Genomic DNA, 17212 nt, shown 5'->3' on the forward strand with positions numbered 1-17212 from the left:
ATATAAATAATATGAAAATACACAATTTTACTGGTCTCTAGAATTATAAAGTAGGTGAAACTGAAGAGAAATATAAATGAAACTAGAGAAAGCTAAAGACCAAGATGGCAGACATCAAAGTTTCTCAAAGGCATAGGACTATTCTGTGAGATACCCTCAACGGCAGTTAGAGTTAACAGGTGCAAAGGAAATGTATACTACAGAGAATAAACAATGACTGTATGTGTTATTAAAAACACAATATGCTTATTTAAATAAAGTGGAAATCTATATGGAAATGAAAATGTTAATTCTTTAGAGTAAATTGCAAGTATATTGGCCTTAGAGGAAGGGCAGATTAACTGAACTAATTCAAGGACTTACCTAAGTCAAGTAGGTTCTAAAATATACACAAGAGACCCTCAGAACCCCTTTCATTTAGAGAAATTAAAGGTCATTATATTAATCAACATAAATTAAATTAGCATTAATAAACTATCACCATTTAGGAAAAAGTAATAGATAAAAATGATGATACATCGAAATGAACAGAATTTTATTCCAGTAATTTAAGGTAAGTTCAGTACCTATTCATCCAAAATGAGTCATTGTAGTAAGAGACTTAAGAAAACCCTATTAATATCTAATTAATAAATTGAAAGCAATTTGAAATTCTCACAATAATTTATGATCAACATTCGTAAATTTGGGAAGAAAAGGAAAGTCTCATTTCTACTGCTGCCTAACGCATATACAGAAGTATGAATAATTTAATATTTCAGATTAGCACATAGCAAGATTACTGTCTCCAGATTAACATTCAAAATTATGCTGGATATGCTAACCAATTCTATAGATATGTGAGAGAAATTGAAATTATACTCACTATAAAGTAGAAAGAAAATACTTTTATTATCAAATAATAAGTATTATCCTATATAAGTATAGATTCTCTCATAAGTAATGAGTGTACCAAATGTGAGGGTAAACAGTCACTATGTAAATATGCATATTAATAATTACAATAAAAATAAACAAAACCTGAAGCTGCAGAGTGATTGGTAATGAAAAGTCCCCAGACTATCTTGATACAAAATATATAGCTTTAATAAACAGAAGTAAGACCTACAACAGCTTTCACCAGAATCCAAACGATCCATCCAGACACAGGAGCCAGGCAAAAAAGAGAGCTAGCGGAGTGTGCTTGCTAGGTTTATAGGCAGGCTTTAGCCTGAGGGCGGCATTCCCCCCAAACAGAATGTGATTGGCTGAACTCCTCTATCAAAAACCCAAAACATGGCATAATTTTAAATTGAATGTAGATGAGGTTGCCTTGTACATTAAAAAATCAGAGCAAATAAGGAAGTATATAGACATCATTAAATACATTTACTTTCATATATATTAATATATATTAATAATATATAGTTATATATTATAATATAGATAATGATAGATTTATATATAATTTGCATCTGTGACATGAGCATTAAAGATTCAAAGTGTGAGTATAATCTATCATAGCCTCAAATTAAGTATTAGTTGATATATAGCAGCATTTTTGGTGTTGTAATGTGCTTAAAATTAGACATGTAAAAGTAGATAATAATGAAGAAATATGCTGTATTCTTAAATCAGAAGTATCAATACTGTAGATAAATAAATTATCTCAACTTGATCTTCAAAAATAACTGCTCAAATAATCTAATATTTTCATTCTAGAGTTAAGTTTTACAAAGAATTTCTAAAGCCATTGTTTAGGAAAATAAATTTCATCTGTGCTACTGAATATGTTGATCCATAAGAATAATATTATTTATTTAAATTAAAATTACTTTTTACATTTGAAGTTCTATTGTGAAATTATGGAAAAGATAAAGAAAATATAAAGAAACCAATAAAAATAGAGAAAATTTGTTTAAAAACTTGAAAATATAGTATTTTCAATTATTGATATGTATATACAAACTGTGGCCAAGTTTGTTTCATTTCAAATATACAATGATGACTAAACCTACAAAAATAGACAAATGTGGTTTATTAATGACATACACATAAAGATAAAGACCACATTTTTCAGTAGATACAAACAAATGCTTTGGGGTAAATTCAAAAATATTTTAAAGATTTTTTTGAAATTTCCAAGCATAAGTAATTGGAAGTAGTGCTAATTCTAATTCTGTATTTTTTTTCTTTTTTTAAGTTCTGGTCTTATAATATTCTGAACATTATCAATCAAGATCATATGAGAAAAATCTAAAAGTTCTCAAAAAAGTCAGATGAAAGGTATGTCAAAAAATGAAACATTAGAGATTTATGAGTAAAAGTTGAAATCAAATGTAGACAACTCTATAATCCTGTCAGAATGACCCACACCAGCAAGGAATTAATGATAATAGTTTGTTGATTATGTTAAGTTTTCCACAACCCATGTGTTAACATTTCAACACTGACAAAATATGTCTTGAGAGGAAAAGGGATATACCTTGGTTAAGCTTGCAGTCCATGATTATGTGACTGGATTCCTCTGGGGGTATGATGGGGTAGATTATCACAGTTTGGAAATCACGGGGCTATTACTAGAGGTTGTTGTTCACAAGTATCATAGGAGAGGGAGAGAGAATCATTCTGTAGTCAGTCTTTTCTCTAAGATATGCCTATCAAAGCTCTCTGCTTTATTTCTTTTACTTACAAGATATAGTTGTTACTATTCCCTCCTTCCCTTTCTTCCCTCCCAATCTTACCATATACCTCTTCTTGCTTTCTTCAAATTTATGGTGTATTTTCCAGTAATTAATTGTTGTGATCTATCTATCTATCTATCTATCTATCTATCTATCTATCTATCTATCTATCTATCATCTATCTATCTATCTATCTATCTATCTATCTATCTCAATCTATCTAGCATTACTTGTACATGGAACTATGTAACAAATTAGGGCGCATATTTAATGTTGATAATCAGTGTGAATTTTGCTCTCAGCTTTCCTTAATTGCCTGTAGTTCTTTGTGTAGGGTAAGGTTGTGTCTCATAGTAACTTCAGAAACTACACTCAAAGAGTCTCACTATCATGACTGCCTAAACATGAACTGAACAAAGACAATAACAGAAATTCTAAAGAAGATGGGAAAAGACCACAAGGTACTGTTTCAGAGACTGTCTTCTTTCAACTATATCTTTTCTTCTAAGATTTTCACAGTTATTCATTGCTCACCAAATCATGGTCTTATCAGGGTATTAATGTACTGAATTATGTTCTGTTCAGTTTCCAGCTGATCCCTGTGCAAGTAAGAAAACTCTATCTTTCCTACTTTCCAAAATCTCACCCATGCTGAATATCTGTGAACAAGGAATGGCACCCAAGTGCCAGCCCAGGGATCTAGCTTTTGACTACACTTGGACAGTCTCAGCTCCTAACTGGAACTTCATCATCTCTTGCTTAAAGTCTATAAAATTTTACTGCCTTGATAGGGAAGAATGACTTCTATGGTCTAGTTCTCTAAGACCAGTGAAACAGTCTTGGATCTGCTTTGTTCTTAATAGACCTGGTGTTATAATTATAATTTGGCTTGATCTGGCTTATTGTATTAGTGGGGAAACTTATTAACTGGGAAAAGACATATAAACCTCATTATCATATAATTTTACAAAGATATTCAAGATATCAACCAAACATTTAGCACACTGTATTTAGAAACATTTTTATAACATATATATATATATATATATATATATATATATATATATATATATAAACCCAATAAACTGTTAGTGTCACACATTCCTGATGAAATGCAAATTCATGCAGATACAGTGGGAATGAGGCTTACAAAGAGGTCTTCTCTGGAATTATAAGACAATTCTTCAAAGGTTGTATTGTTAATGTACAACTGATAGCGTGTTTCCATCACATAGCAGTCTCTACCAGAGACTGATTATAATGCATGTAAGTAGTTATTTAATTTTTTGTTTTTGTTGTTATTGTTTAATGAATCATAATGTAATAATGTTAAAAAGGAATTGAGGTGTAATGAGTCACAAAATTTAATGAAAGTAGTTAGACAGAAGCTGTCACAATATCTTCAGAAATGACTGGATATTATTATTACAGAAATGTAATTAAATATAGTTTAAAAAGCTGTAGAACTTGGTAAATGTTTTTATCTCAAGATTAGCTTAACAAATCTAAGTGACCACCTTCCCAAAATCAATCAACAGATTCAATGCACTCAGCATCAAAATTCCAACACAAATATTTACAGATCTTGAAAAGACATTTCTCTAAATTGTATGAGAAAAAAACAGGACAAATGAAACAGTAATGAACAATAAAAGAATTTCCAGAGATTTCACTATCCCTGATTTCAAATAAATATTGCATTGTATAGGCCTGAAAGAAAACATAGTGATCAATGGTATTGAACCAAATACCCAGAAATAAATAGTTACACATGTGGACAACTCCTGTACTGCTGATGGGAGTACAAATTTGTTTATCAATTATAAAAATCAATATGGTGGTTCTTGAGAAAACTAGGAATTTACCTCTAGACTTGGCTATACTGCTTTTGGGTATATATCCAAATACCCTCCTACCTCAAGGACAGCTAACTGTTCACCTATTTTCATAGTGGTTTTATTCATAAGTAGAAATTGGAAACAACCTAAGTGCCTTTATACTGGAGAATAAACAAAGAAAATGTGGCATTTTACACAATAGATTTTTAGTAATTAGTTTAAAAATGACATCTTGAAATTTGCATGTAAATGGATGTAACTGGAAAAAAAATCATCCCAAGGGAGATAACTCAAAGCCTGAAAGGCAAACACAGTATATATTCACTTGTACTTGGACAGTAGCTGTTTAAGTAAATGAAAATCATAATAGAATTTATAGGCACAAAAAGAAAAGTAGCAATGAGGTTTTTAGTGTGTTTGCATGGATCTCCTTGGAAGGATAAATGAAATAGATTTTTCAGTTTAACTTGGGGCAGAGCAAACATGGAGGGTAACAGGAAGAATTAGGCTGGGGAAGGGAGGAATGGAGGGAGAGAATACTGGGAGAGACAACCAGAACTGGAGGATACTTGAAGTCAATTTAAAAATCTGGTACACGGAAAACTTCTTGAAATCTGTGAAGGTAACTTTATTCCTAGAGTACCCATTACTGCTAATAATAAATGAAGCTTGAAGTAGCCATCTTCTTTAAGCAGGCAAGGTTTCCAGTCATGTGATTGAGACACAAACCTAGGCACTAAACTTTCCACATTCAACCTGCCCTACCTGCAAGATGTGATGAACAGTATTGGGTCAGATGTTGTGGGAGTGGCCAAACAATGACTTTCTAACTTGAGGCCCAGCTCAGGAGCAGGAACCCATGCCCAATACTACTTGGACAATAAAGAACTGGAATCTGGATAGTCCAGAAACCTAGGGTCGAACTAAACAGGACTGGCAAAAAAAGCAAATGAAATTATTTCTAATGAAACTTTGTTGTTCTCATAGAGGAGCACCCACCCAATCAACATCAGAAGTCTTGACTCTGGCAACTGAAGGGAGAGGATATAGAGAAATTTATCATGTCTAATACTTGGGTTTTATTAGTACAGTATTTTTGGGGGAAAGGTATCTGCCCAAGAGACTTAACTTTCTCTAACACACACACACACACACACACACACACACACACACACACACACACACACAACCACTCACTCATATTTATTGTATAAATTAGGTAAATATAAAATAATAAGATCGAAGTTTTATCCAACACCTTTGGTGTTATTTGTTTCTTTCCTCCTCCCCATTTGGTATTGGTCTCCCTTTCTTTCCCAGTTAGATGCTCTCCTTGTCATTATTCACTAGTTTAGCTGGGTCTTAGATGTACTTTTGGCTTTGCAGGTTTCTCCATACTTGATTTCCAGACTGACTGCAATAATTTACATTTTCACTAATAGTGAATGGATGTTCTTTCCTCACAACCTTGCCACCATTTGCTGTTAGCTGTTTTCTTTATCTTACCATTTCTGACTATAGTGAGATGAAATTTAAAAATATTTTTCATTGTTTAAAATAGTGTACATGCACTTTAAAATGGATTATTCTTTTGAAAATTTCTTATTTTTGCCAAATTTGTTATTTTTCTCTGTGTTTATGTCTTCTTCTTTAAGCATTGTTCAGTTAAATAAACCATATATGTAAGAATATTATTGATTTCTTTCATTTTTCGTATATTTACTGAAAATAGAATTTAATGTCATTTTTCTATTTTTGAAAATAGATTTTTCAATATACTATTTTCTGATTATGGTTTCCTCCTCTTACACAGCCCTGTGTAAATCCTCTCTCCTTCCTTTTCCATTAAAATTCACACCCTTTCTTTCTCTCCTTAGAACACAAACAGAAACTCTCCCCCCTTTAAATAAATCCAACTAGAGCAGAATCCCAGGAGTAGGGTGTGTTTAGCATGTTATTCTGTGTTGGGAAAATCAAGTTATTGCTCTTGACTATACCCTTATCCTTTTCACAACTCTCACATATAGTGAATGACATCATGGTTAGTTGGAGGTTAATTGTACATGTGTACTTTAGCTGTAAGTGCCATTCCACAGAGATATACTTTCTTAAATAATAGTGATAGTTTGTGTTTAAGTGTAAAGAATCTGTTTCTGTAAAAAACAATTATGCTTCTGAAATTTTGACTGCATTATAGTTATTGGAAAGTAGTCAGAGTAAATTTAATATTACATTTATTTTAACTGATACATAATAGCACAAAATCGTGAATATTAATGGGATATATTATGATGCTTATTTAAATGCATAGATTATAAATTCATTTATTGTATACATACACTTCTGCTGAAACATTTTCTTACAGTGAAAACTGTAGTAGAAGAATACTTATTCATTCCCAGCCACTTTGACCTGAAAAATTGCACAGAAATTGTATTAATTACAACATTGCTTGGCCTATTAGCTTAGGCTTCTTATTAACTTACTCTTACATCTTAAATTAACCCATTTCTATTATTCTGTGTATAGCCACAAGACTATAGCCTGCTGAAAAGTTTCTAGCTGTAGCTGACATCTTTCTCCTTCAGCAGTTGCATGATGTCTTTTTGACTCCACCTACTTTCTCTCTATGTCTGTTTGGATTTCTTGCCTGGCTTTATTCTGCCCTACTATAGGCCCAAAGCAGCTTTTTCATTAACCAATGGTATAAAATATATTCACAGATACAGAAGGGAATCCTACATCAGAAGCATTCAAATTCTTTCCCTCTAGCCTTCTGAAATATTTTGTTATTGTTAGCAGTATTCACCCTACTATTGTGAAATGGCAAAGAAGAAATTTTGCACCTTTTGAAACCTTAGAACTAACTGATCAAACTTTCCCCATTCCTTTTCTCTTTTCCTAGTGCCAGATGATCAGTATTCTAGTTATCAGTATGAGATCAGTTCCTAGATTCCATGTATCAATGAGATCCAACTCTCACCACACTGACCCCATTCATCCCCTATATTTTTCTCAAGTTCATAGTCTTTTTTGTTTAATTGTTCAAATACACGCACAATCATATATTATTGAATTTATAAACATGTATAATGTTACCTATATGTTTGTGAATTTAGAGTTGACCACTAGGTATTTAACATTGTAATTTTTAACATTTAAAATTTTCAAATTTTATAAAGTTTATAAAATAGACTTTAGTTCATAAGTACTATATTGTTCAAAATATAGATAATATTACTTTAAAAATATGGTAGGCAGTTGTTTCAGCCCATCTTATAAAGGAGAAATCTTTGAGCTTTATTCAGTTTAAAAAAAAAATCAATTTTCTAGAAACAAAGTCAAATAGTTGACTCGGGGCAAATGGTGAGAATGGCAATTTATTTATTTAGAGTAAGTTTTACACGACATAGACTATTCATTTTCCTTTGTTGAATTTTATGGAAACATAAAATGTCCAATAAATAATTCATTCCTCTCACTTTTTATTTGATAAATAATTTAATTTTGAAAGAAACAGCATTGCAGGAATGGTTATAGAAAATGTAAATAGTAGTTTACAAATATAAGTAAATTTGTGTACTTAATTCACTTTTTTATTCACTCAATTAATGATCACTGAGGGTTTTGGGATTCTAGATTTGGTTTTAGAGGTTCACTATATAAAATGAATGATATTATTGACACATATGAATGAGTCATAGAGGGGAAACAGCTGTACCTCTTTTCTAATTGAATTTGTATATAAAATATAAATTACACATGTGACCCGAATTTTGCTCTTTAATGACAATTTCTTAACTGAGATAAAATATTGCCTAAATTACTTTGCTAAAAATATGGTTAAAATTAAAATAAACTTATTCACCTTAATTTACAATGATATAACTTCTAATATTTCACCATTGATACAAAATAAATGGAAAAGAACATACCAGACTAGATAATTTCTTAAAAGTTAAATTATAGGCTGAATAATCAATACAGTTATAAATGCATGCACAAATATTGTTTTTATTCATTAGATATTTATTATGATGCTCAGGTCATGATGAAATACAGTTTAATTTTATTTTTTCTTTTTTGGGCATGAGACTTGCAGACTATCAATTAAGGCCTAGGAAACCAGTACATAGCAGAGTGGGAATAAAATCAAGCAGATGTTAAGTGGGATTATTTTGTTGCAAAATATTCTTTGGTGAGTAGTTTAGAAAAACAGATGGCAAACTGCACTCACCAAGTTCCAAGAGTTTTATCATTAAAGTTTGCTGTTGTGAATTAAATAGTTTTTCTTTCTCAAATGGCAAGGGATTACCTGACATCTGTGTGGTATAACATACCATACCATGCATAATTAGATATAATTTTTATTCACCCAATTAATGCTCATTGAGAACTTGCTAGATACCAAATTTGATCTGAATATGTCTGTACATTAATGACTGCCATAACTGACAGAGTAAACAATTAGAATGTAATAATTATGCATATTAATACATAATCATGCATAACATAATGATGAATGAAATAATAAAACTTATGAGCATTTGCTTTCTAAAACATTATTAACATATTTTCTTTCTAAAATATTTTTTTTCAGAGAAATATCACCTTTAATAATAGTCACAAAAAACATAAAATGTCTTGGGGTAACATTAACCAAGGAAGTGAAAGGCCTATTTAACAAGAACCTTAAGTCTTTTTTTCTTCTTAATAAGGAAAACATTTAATTGTGTGACTTGCTGTGCAAAGGTTCATTCCATTATTTTTTTTCCTTATTTATTTATTTAAAGAATTTCCACTTCCTCCCGTCCACCCAATACCCTCCCGCTCCCCCCACTCCCTCTCCTCCTTCCTCACCATTCCCAAGAGCAGTCAGGGTTTCCTGCCCTGTGGGAAATCCAAGTTCCTTCCCCCTCCCTCCAGGTCCAGGAAGGTGAGCATCCTAACAGACCAGGATCCCAAAAAGCCAGTCCATGCAGATGAAACAAGACCCAGTGCCATTATCAATGGCTTCTCAGTCAGCCACCATATCAGACACCTTCAGAGAATCCAGTTTGATCACATGCTCCTTCAGTCCCAGTCCAGCTGGCCTTGGTGAGCTCTCATTCGATCAGTCCCCTTGTATCAGTGGGTGAACACACCCTTCGTGGACCTGAATTCCTTTTTCATGTTCTCCTTCCTTCTGCTCTTCATTTGGACCTTGGGGGCTCAGTCCAGTGGGTCTCCGTCTCTATCTCCATCCATCGTCGGATGAAGGCTCCCTCTGGTTCTGCTTTCCTTGCTCACGATCTCCCTCCCTCTGCTTCTCATTTGGACCTAGGGAGTTAAGACCAGTGTTCCAATATGTGTCTCTGTCTCTATCTCCATCCTTCGCCATATGAAGGTTCTGTGGTGACATGCAAAATATTCATCAGTATGGTAATGGGCCAAGGCCAGTTCAGGTACCCAATCCTCTGATGCCCAGGGAACAATCTGGGGACTTCTCCTTGGGCCTGGGAACCCCTCTAGAATCAAGTCTCTTGCAAACCCTAAAATGGCTCCCTTAGTTGAGATATAAACTTCCCTACTCCCATAACCATCCTTACTCCTTACCCCCTCCCATTCCCCCAAGCCATCCCCAATCCTCCCCCTCTCTCCTCTCCCTAACCACCTCCCCTTACTTCCACCCCTCTACCCCACGTGCACCCAAGTTTGCCTGTCAATCTTGTCTACTTCTAATATCCAGGAGGATAACTATATGATTTTCTTCAGGTTCACCTTCTTATTTAGCTTCTCTAGGATCACGAATTATAGACTCAAAGACCTTTAATTATGGCTAGAATCCACATATGAGTGAATACATACCATATTCCTCTTTTTGGGTCTGGGTTACCTCACTCAGTAAAGCGTTTTCTATGTCCATCCATTTGCATGTGAAATTCAAGATGTCATTGTTTTTTACCACTGAGTAAAACTCTAATGTGTATGTGTTCCACACCTTTTTTAACCATTCTTCTATTGAGGGGCACCTAGGTTGCTACCAGGTTCTGGCAAATAGTGCTGCTATGAACATAGTTGAACAAATGCTTTTGTAGTATGATTGGGCATCTCTTGGGTATATTCCCAAGAGAAGAATTGCTGCATCCTGAGGTAGGTTGTCTCCCATTTTCCTGTGAAACCGCCACACTGATTTCCAAAGTGATCACATAAGTTTGCATTCCCACCAACAATGGATGAGTGTTCCGCTCACTCCACATCCTCTCCATCATAGGCTATCATTGGTGGTTTTGATTTTAGCTATTCTGACAGGTGTATGATGGTATCTCAAAGTTGTTATGATTTGCATTTCTCTGATCTCTAAGGAGGTTGAGCATGACTTTAAGTGTCTTTTGGCCATTTGAACTTCTATTGAGAATTCTCTGTTCAGTTCATTACCCCATTTTTTAATTGGGGTATTAGAGTTTTTATGTCTAGTTTCTTGAGTTCTTTATGTATTTTGGAGATCAGACCTTTGTCTGATGCAAAGTTGGTGAAGACCTTCTCTCCTTCAGTAGGTTGCCTTTTTGTCTTAATGACAGTGTCCTTTGCTTTATAGAAGCTTCTCAGTTTTAGGCGGTCCCATTTATTCATTGTTGTTCTTATTAACTCTGCTACTGGGGTTATATGTAGGAAGTGGTCTCCTGTGCCCATGTGTTGCAGACTACTTCCCACTTTCTCTTCTATCGGGTTCAGTGTGTTCAGATTGATATTGTGGTCTTTAATCCATTTGGACTTCAGTTTTGTGCATGGTGATTGATATGGATCTATTTTCATTTTTTACACAAGATATTTGAGAGTTTCAAGGTAGATGGGATACAAGTGCTAAGAGGTGGAAGCAAATCAGTACCTCAATCCTAACCAAAAAGCTATCAGTGATTGGTATCTTATTTTTTTTCCAAAGTTTATTAAAATATAAAAGCTTCCATTTTCGCTCCTCCTCCCAACACCCTCCCACTCCCCCCACTCCCTCTCCATCCCTAAGAGCAGTCAGGGTTTCCTGCCCTGTGTGTAGTTCAAGTTCCTCCCCGCTCCCTCCAGGACCAGGACGGTGAGTATCTAATCAGATTGGATCCCCAAAAATCCAGAATATGCTGAGAAAACAAGTCCCAGAGTCATTGTCAATGGCTTTTTAGAAAGACTTCGGGCCTGCCACATTCAGAGAATCCAGCCTCCTCCAGAGAATCTGGTTGGATCAAGCGCTCCTTCAGTCCCAGTCAACTGGCCTTGGTGAACTCTCATTAGATCAGTCGCCTTGTATCAGTGGGTGATCGCTCCCCTTGCCGTTCTGATTTGCTTTTTCATGTTCTTCCTCCTTCTGCTCCTCCTTTGGACCTTGGGCTCAGTCCGGTGCTCCAATGTGGGTCTCCATCTGCATCGCCATCCATCGCCGGATGAAGGCTCCCTCTGATCTTGCCCTCCCTGCTCACGTTCTTCTTCCTGCTGCTTCTCGGTTGGACCTAGGGAGTTAAGTCCAGTGTTCCAACGTGGGACCCCATCTTTATCTCCCTCTATTGCCAGATGAAGGATCTATGGTGATAAGCAAAATATTCATCAGTATGGTTATGGGCCAAGGTCAGTTCAGGCACCCTCTCCTCTGTCCAGAGAACAATCTGGGGATCTCTCCTTGGACCTGGGATCCCATTTACAATCAAGTCTCTAGTACACCCTAAATTGACTTCCATAGTTGAGATATATTCTTCCCTGAACCCATATCTATCCTTCCTCCCTCCCCCCCTCCCAGTCCCCCGAGCATTTCCCATTCCTCCCCTGCTCCCTTCTCTCTAACCTCCTACCCTTCCAACTACCCTCCCAACCCCCAATGCACCCTTGGTTACCTGGAACTCTTGTCTATTTCCAATCTTCAGGAGGAAAGCTACCTGAATTTTCTTCAGGTTCACCTTCTTATTTAGCTTCTCTCAGATCACGAATAATAGGCTCAAAGACCTTTAATTATGGCTAGAATCCACTTATGAGTGAATACATACCTTATTCCTCTTTTTGGGTCTGGCTTACCTGACTCAGTAAAGCGTTTTCTTTTTCTTTTTCTTTTTTTTTTATTTTTCTTTTTATTTATTTATTTATTTTATTTAATTTTTACTGGGAACCCCTCAAGAATCAAGTCTCTTGCATACCCTAGAATGGCTCTCTTAGTTGCGATATAAACTTCCCTGCTCCCATAACCATCCTTCCTCCCTCCCCCCTCCCATTCCCCCAAGCCATCCCCAATTCTCGCCCTCTCTCCTCACCCTAACCATCTTCCCTTACTTCCATCCCCCCACCCCCCATGCACCCAACTTTGCTTTACCTAGATTTTCCATAGCTAGCCGACCCTCAGTTTGTGATTTCTTCACTGACTCCATTTCAGTTTTCAAATCTTGAACTGTTTCTATTACCTGTTTGATTGTTTTTTCTTGGTTTCCCAAAATTTCATTTACGGATTTACTCATTTCTTCAAACTTTTTGGTTTATTTCTCTTCCATTTCTTTACGCATTTCCTCAATCTTTTTGTTATACTTATTCTCCATTTCTTTACGGCAGATTTTCACCTCCTGTTTAAGTTCCTCTATTATTTTCATAAAGATCCGCTTAGAGTCGATTTCTTCTATTTCTTCTGGAGTAGGGTGTTCAATTCTTCTAGTTTCGAGCTCCCTGGATTCTGGAGATGCCATGTTGCCTTTCAGGTTGTTGGAGGAATTCTTGCATTGGCGCCTGCCCATCTCCTCCACTATAGAAGAAACTCCTCAGCACTTTCTGGATAGAACTCCTCACCACTCTCTGGGTAGGACTTCTCAGCACTCTCTGGATAGAGCGCCTCAGCACTCTCTGGGAGAGCTCCTCAGCAGTGCAACAGGGCTAGCTGGTCTTCCCAGGACCCGGGAGACAAAGGGCCCTCAGCAGTGGGGGGAGGGAGGGGTCCCTTAGAACACTGAAGAACCCTGATGCAGAAGCTGAGGGGGGAGGGGCTGTGCTTGCTTCCCGGACAGGCAGGCAGGCTGCCAGGCGAGCACCCACTCACCTCTCTGGGAAGAGCTCCTCAGCAGTGCAACAGGGCTAGCTGGTCTTCCCAGGACCTGGGAGACAAAGGGCCTGATTGGTATCTTTTTAACAGAGAACAAATTACTTTCTTCCAATGGAGTCCTCCCGGGTATAATGGACACATATTAAAATAGGCCAAATGTCAAGGAGTAGTTGGTCAACACAAAATGAAGATGATGGTATCTTTCTAAAAATTTGGTCTCATGTTGTTTTGTTTGGGCATTTTTTTCCTAAATTTTATTAGTCTTTTGCTGGAATATTGCTTCTCCCTTCTTGTTTTGCAACAACTCTTTGTATGAGTTTCTTGGTTTGTTTTTGTGGTTGTTTTTTGAGTTGATAGAGTAAAAATGTATTATTTTGGCTGGTTAGGGAGTTGTGAAGGACCTGTAATGTCTTGGGAGAAGAGAAAAGCATGCTAAGAATATACCGCATAATTTTTTTTCAATTAAATTTTATAAAAGAAAGCAAATATAAATAAAAAATGTTTGAAGAGTTACATGTAACATGAAGGGAGTAACTCCTGCTGCCTCAACCAATAGTCGCTGGAGCAGGAGCCGGGAGCAGGCAGCCGGAAGCAGGAGCCGGAACCAAGAGCAGGAACCAAGAGAGCCTGATCCGAATCTGCATCTCTTTTTAAAAGAGAAATATACCACGCCCCAGTGGGCTGGTATTCAGCAGCTATTGACTGACGGAGCAGAAGTCGCTCCCCGTTGCACTGTGGGCTCATGCTTCAGCGACTATTGGTTGAGGCAGCGGAAGTTACTCCCACAGTTACAACATGGTGCTTATGATATCCATACAGGTATCTTCACTATATGTGTTTCATTAAGATTTTGCAAGGTTGAATTTCCAGGTTAGTATGTTATTAATTTGGTAATATTTACTGAGCTATTATTTTACTTACTTTGTATTTCCAAATCACAAAATACATATAAGCCATGTAACATTAATTTTATAAGAAAATAATACAGAAAACATTTGTTTTTGCTTTTAGATTTTATTATCTTTATACCAGTACTCACTTTTTTTTTGCTTTTAAGTGGTTAATTTTACTTGACAATATCATGAACACACATACATACACTATATTCAGATTTATGTTCCTCCACTCCTTTCCCCTTTTCTCCCTTGCTGGAACCCCTTTCATTCCTATAAACTCCATGCCATCCAACCCAGGTTCTTTTCCAGAATCATGGTTTTATAATTATTTTATGTCATTTAATTTAATGGGGGTATCTCTGTGATGTTTTGATTGGACATAACCAATTGGGTGTGCTGGCTACACTTCTTCCTGAATTTATGAGGTGCAAATTGTTTAGCAGTAAGCCATAGATCAGCTATTTTCTTCCTCTATCTATAACTGACTGTTGAAAAGTCTGTTGTTTGCAGACACTGTGCAAACTAATATGAGTTCATGTTTACAATAAATTGTTATCTTGTTCAAAGATGAGTTCATGATTACAATGAACTTGTGATATCTTGAGCATAAAATGGCATTTCATACCCTTTTAAACTCTGAGAAAGATTTTTAAAGCCAAAAGGCTCATATGTTTGCTAAGATATAATGTCTTCTAAATATGGAAGAGTGTTCACCCATGAGATTTCACCAATATTATCACCTAAACAAAATGTACACAATGACAACTCCTAAATTTATTTTCTGTATTCCACTTTCTGGAAAGCAAGATCCATATTTTGCTTTGCTCTATTTTCCAAAGTGAAGTTTACCTGTGGCTTTTTATATACACTTTTTAGCATTTCATTGGTTGAAAGAGTAACTGTCTAGTATGAATTAGATAATTAAGAGAAAGATAGCTAACTACACTGGGCCTAATTTGACTATTTTTCATAATTTTCAAAATTCCCAATATGTATTTTTTGACATAGTAAATAACTGAAACAATTTAAATGTGTTTACACATTATCATTCTTTTTCTGATAAGGTTTAGTTTTATGCTATAACATATAATAAATAAAAATAAGATTTTTTATAATCATCCATTTTGTTTAAGGAAAGTCTGATGTGTTGTGCATGTTTAGCTGTGTATGATCTGTGAATGGATTAATTGAAAGTATTATTAATGTCAGCCATGCTGTACCTCATCTTTTTTCCCAGCATTTACCAGGTTCATATTCCACAGTAAATATTATTCAAGGATTGATTGATTCAATACTAAGAAATCAAAAATCACAAACCTAATAGGAAACCTCAAATATAAATGTTCCTCCATTCATGTATTTATATTCTGTTATGTATTTATTTGCTTCTTTCTTTATTTACTAGTTTTGTGTGCATGTGTGTCTGCATGAAGGTGTTAGATTCTCTGAACCTGGAGTTACAGACAGTTGTAGACTGCCATATGGGTGCGGGAATTGAACTTTATTCCTCTGGAAGAGCATCAGTGCTCCTAATCACTGAGCCATTTCACCAGAATTTACTTATTATTGCTTGATTTTTTGACTGATTGATTTAGTTTCATTTTGCTTTCAGGTAAGTATGTGCACCGTGAATGTGCCCGGTGACCACAGAAGTCAGATGAGTGCCTTTTCCCTAGTACTAGACTTAGAAATGGTTGTAAACCACTGGGTTGAAATTAGAAATTGAGCCTAAGTTTTCTGTCAAAACAGCTAGTGCTCTTAACTGTTGACCCATTTCTCTAGCTTGGAATTTATTATCTTTATGTGTTGATTTTGTTTACATTGCTAGCAATATAGGATGAGAATAATTGAAAGTACGCTATTTACTATCACTATTATACATTTTTAATTAAAAAACAAGTCATCCTTCATCATTTCAGACAAGTATCTTTAATTTCAAAATTTAAAAGACAGAGAAGAGAAATATACCCATTTTATAGGATTCATTTAAATATTTGAAAAGAACCCTAATAATTTATCTTTTACTCTATGATCACACATCATAGTTTCTATATTTTGTGCTACTTTTTTCAAAATAAGAGCAATAAAAATAGTGAGATTCTCATCACAGATGGATTGTTTTTTAAATTAATAACAAATATCAGGGTGTAGTTGCACACACCTTTAATTTCAGCACTCAGGAGGCAGAGGCAAGCTGATCTCTGTGAGTTCTGGAGTTGCCTGGTCTACAGAGCAAATTCTAGGGTAATCAGGGATTTGTATCTAAACTTGAACTTTCTTCTTATTGAGAATGTCATTTTTTCTCAAGTGTTGTGCACCCAAAATTGGACAGTATACCAAAGCACTTACACCTCCTTCTGAGTCAGCTGAGGGAAGATCTTGAACAGTGTTTTAAAAGATGTTTTAACTTATTGATTTAGGTGGCAAAAGACATGATACAAAAGACTGACTGGGTTGACTGATTACCAGTTCCAACACAATAATTTCATTTTTTCCAAGTCAGGTAGTGATGCATGTCTTTAATCTCAGCACTTGGGAGGCAGAGGCAGATGGATCTCAGTAAGTACAAGGACAGCCTGCTCTTCAGAGCAAGTTCTGGAACAACCAAAGCTACACAGAAAGTCTATCTCCAAAAAAGGGAAAGAAGAAATAAATAAGAAAGAAAGAGAAAAGGAAGAAAGAAAGAAAGTAAGAAAGAGAAAAGGAAGAGAGAGAGAGAGAGAGAGAGAGAGAGAGAGAGAGAGAGAGAGAGAAGAAAGAAAGAAAGAAACAAAC

This window comes from Myodes glareolus, chromosome 15 (assembly GCF_982192425.1).
Source record: "Myodes glareolus chromosome 15, mMyoGla1.1, whole genome shotgun sequence".
NCBI lineage: Eukaryota > Metazoa > Chordata > Mammalia > Rodentia > Cricetidae > Myodes > Myodes glareolus.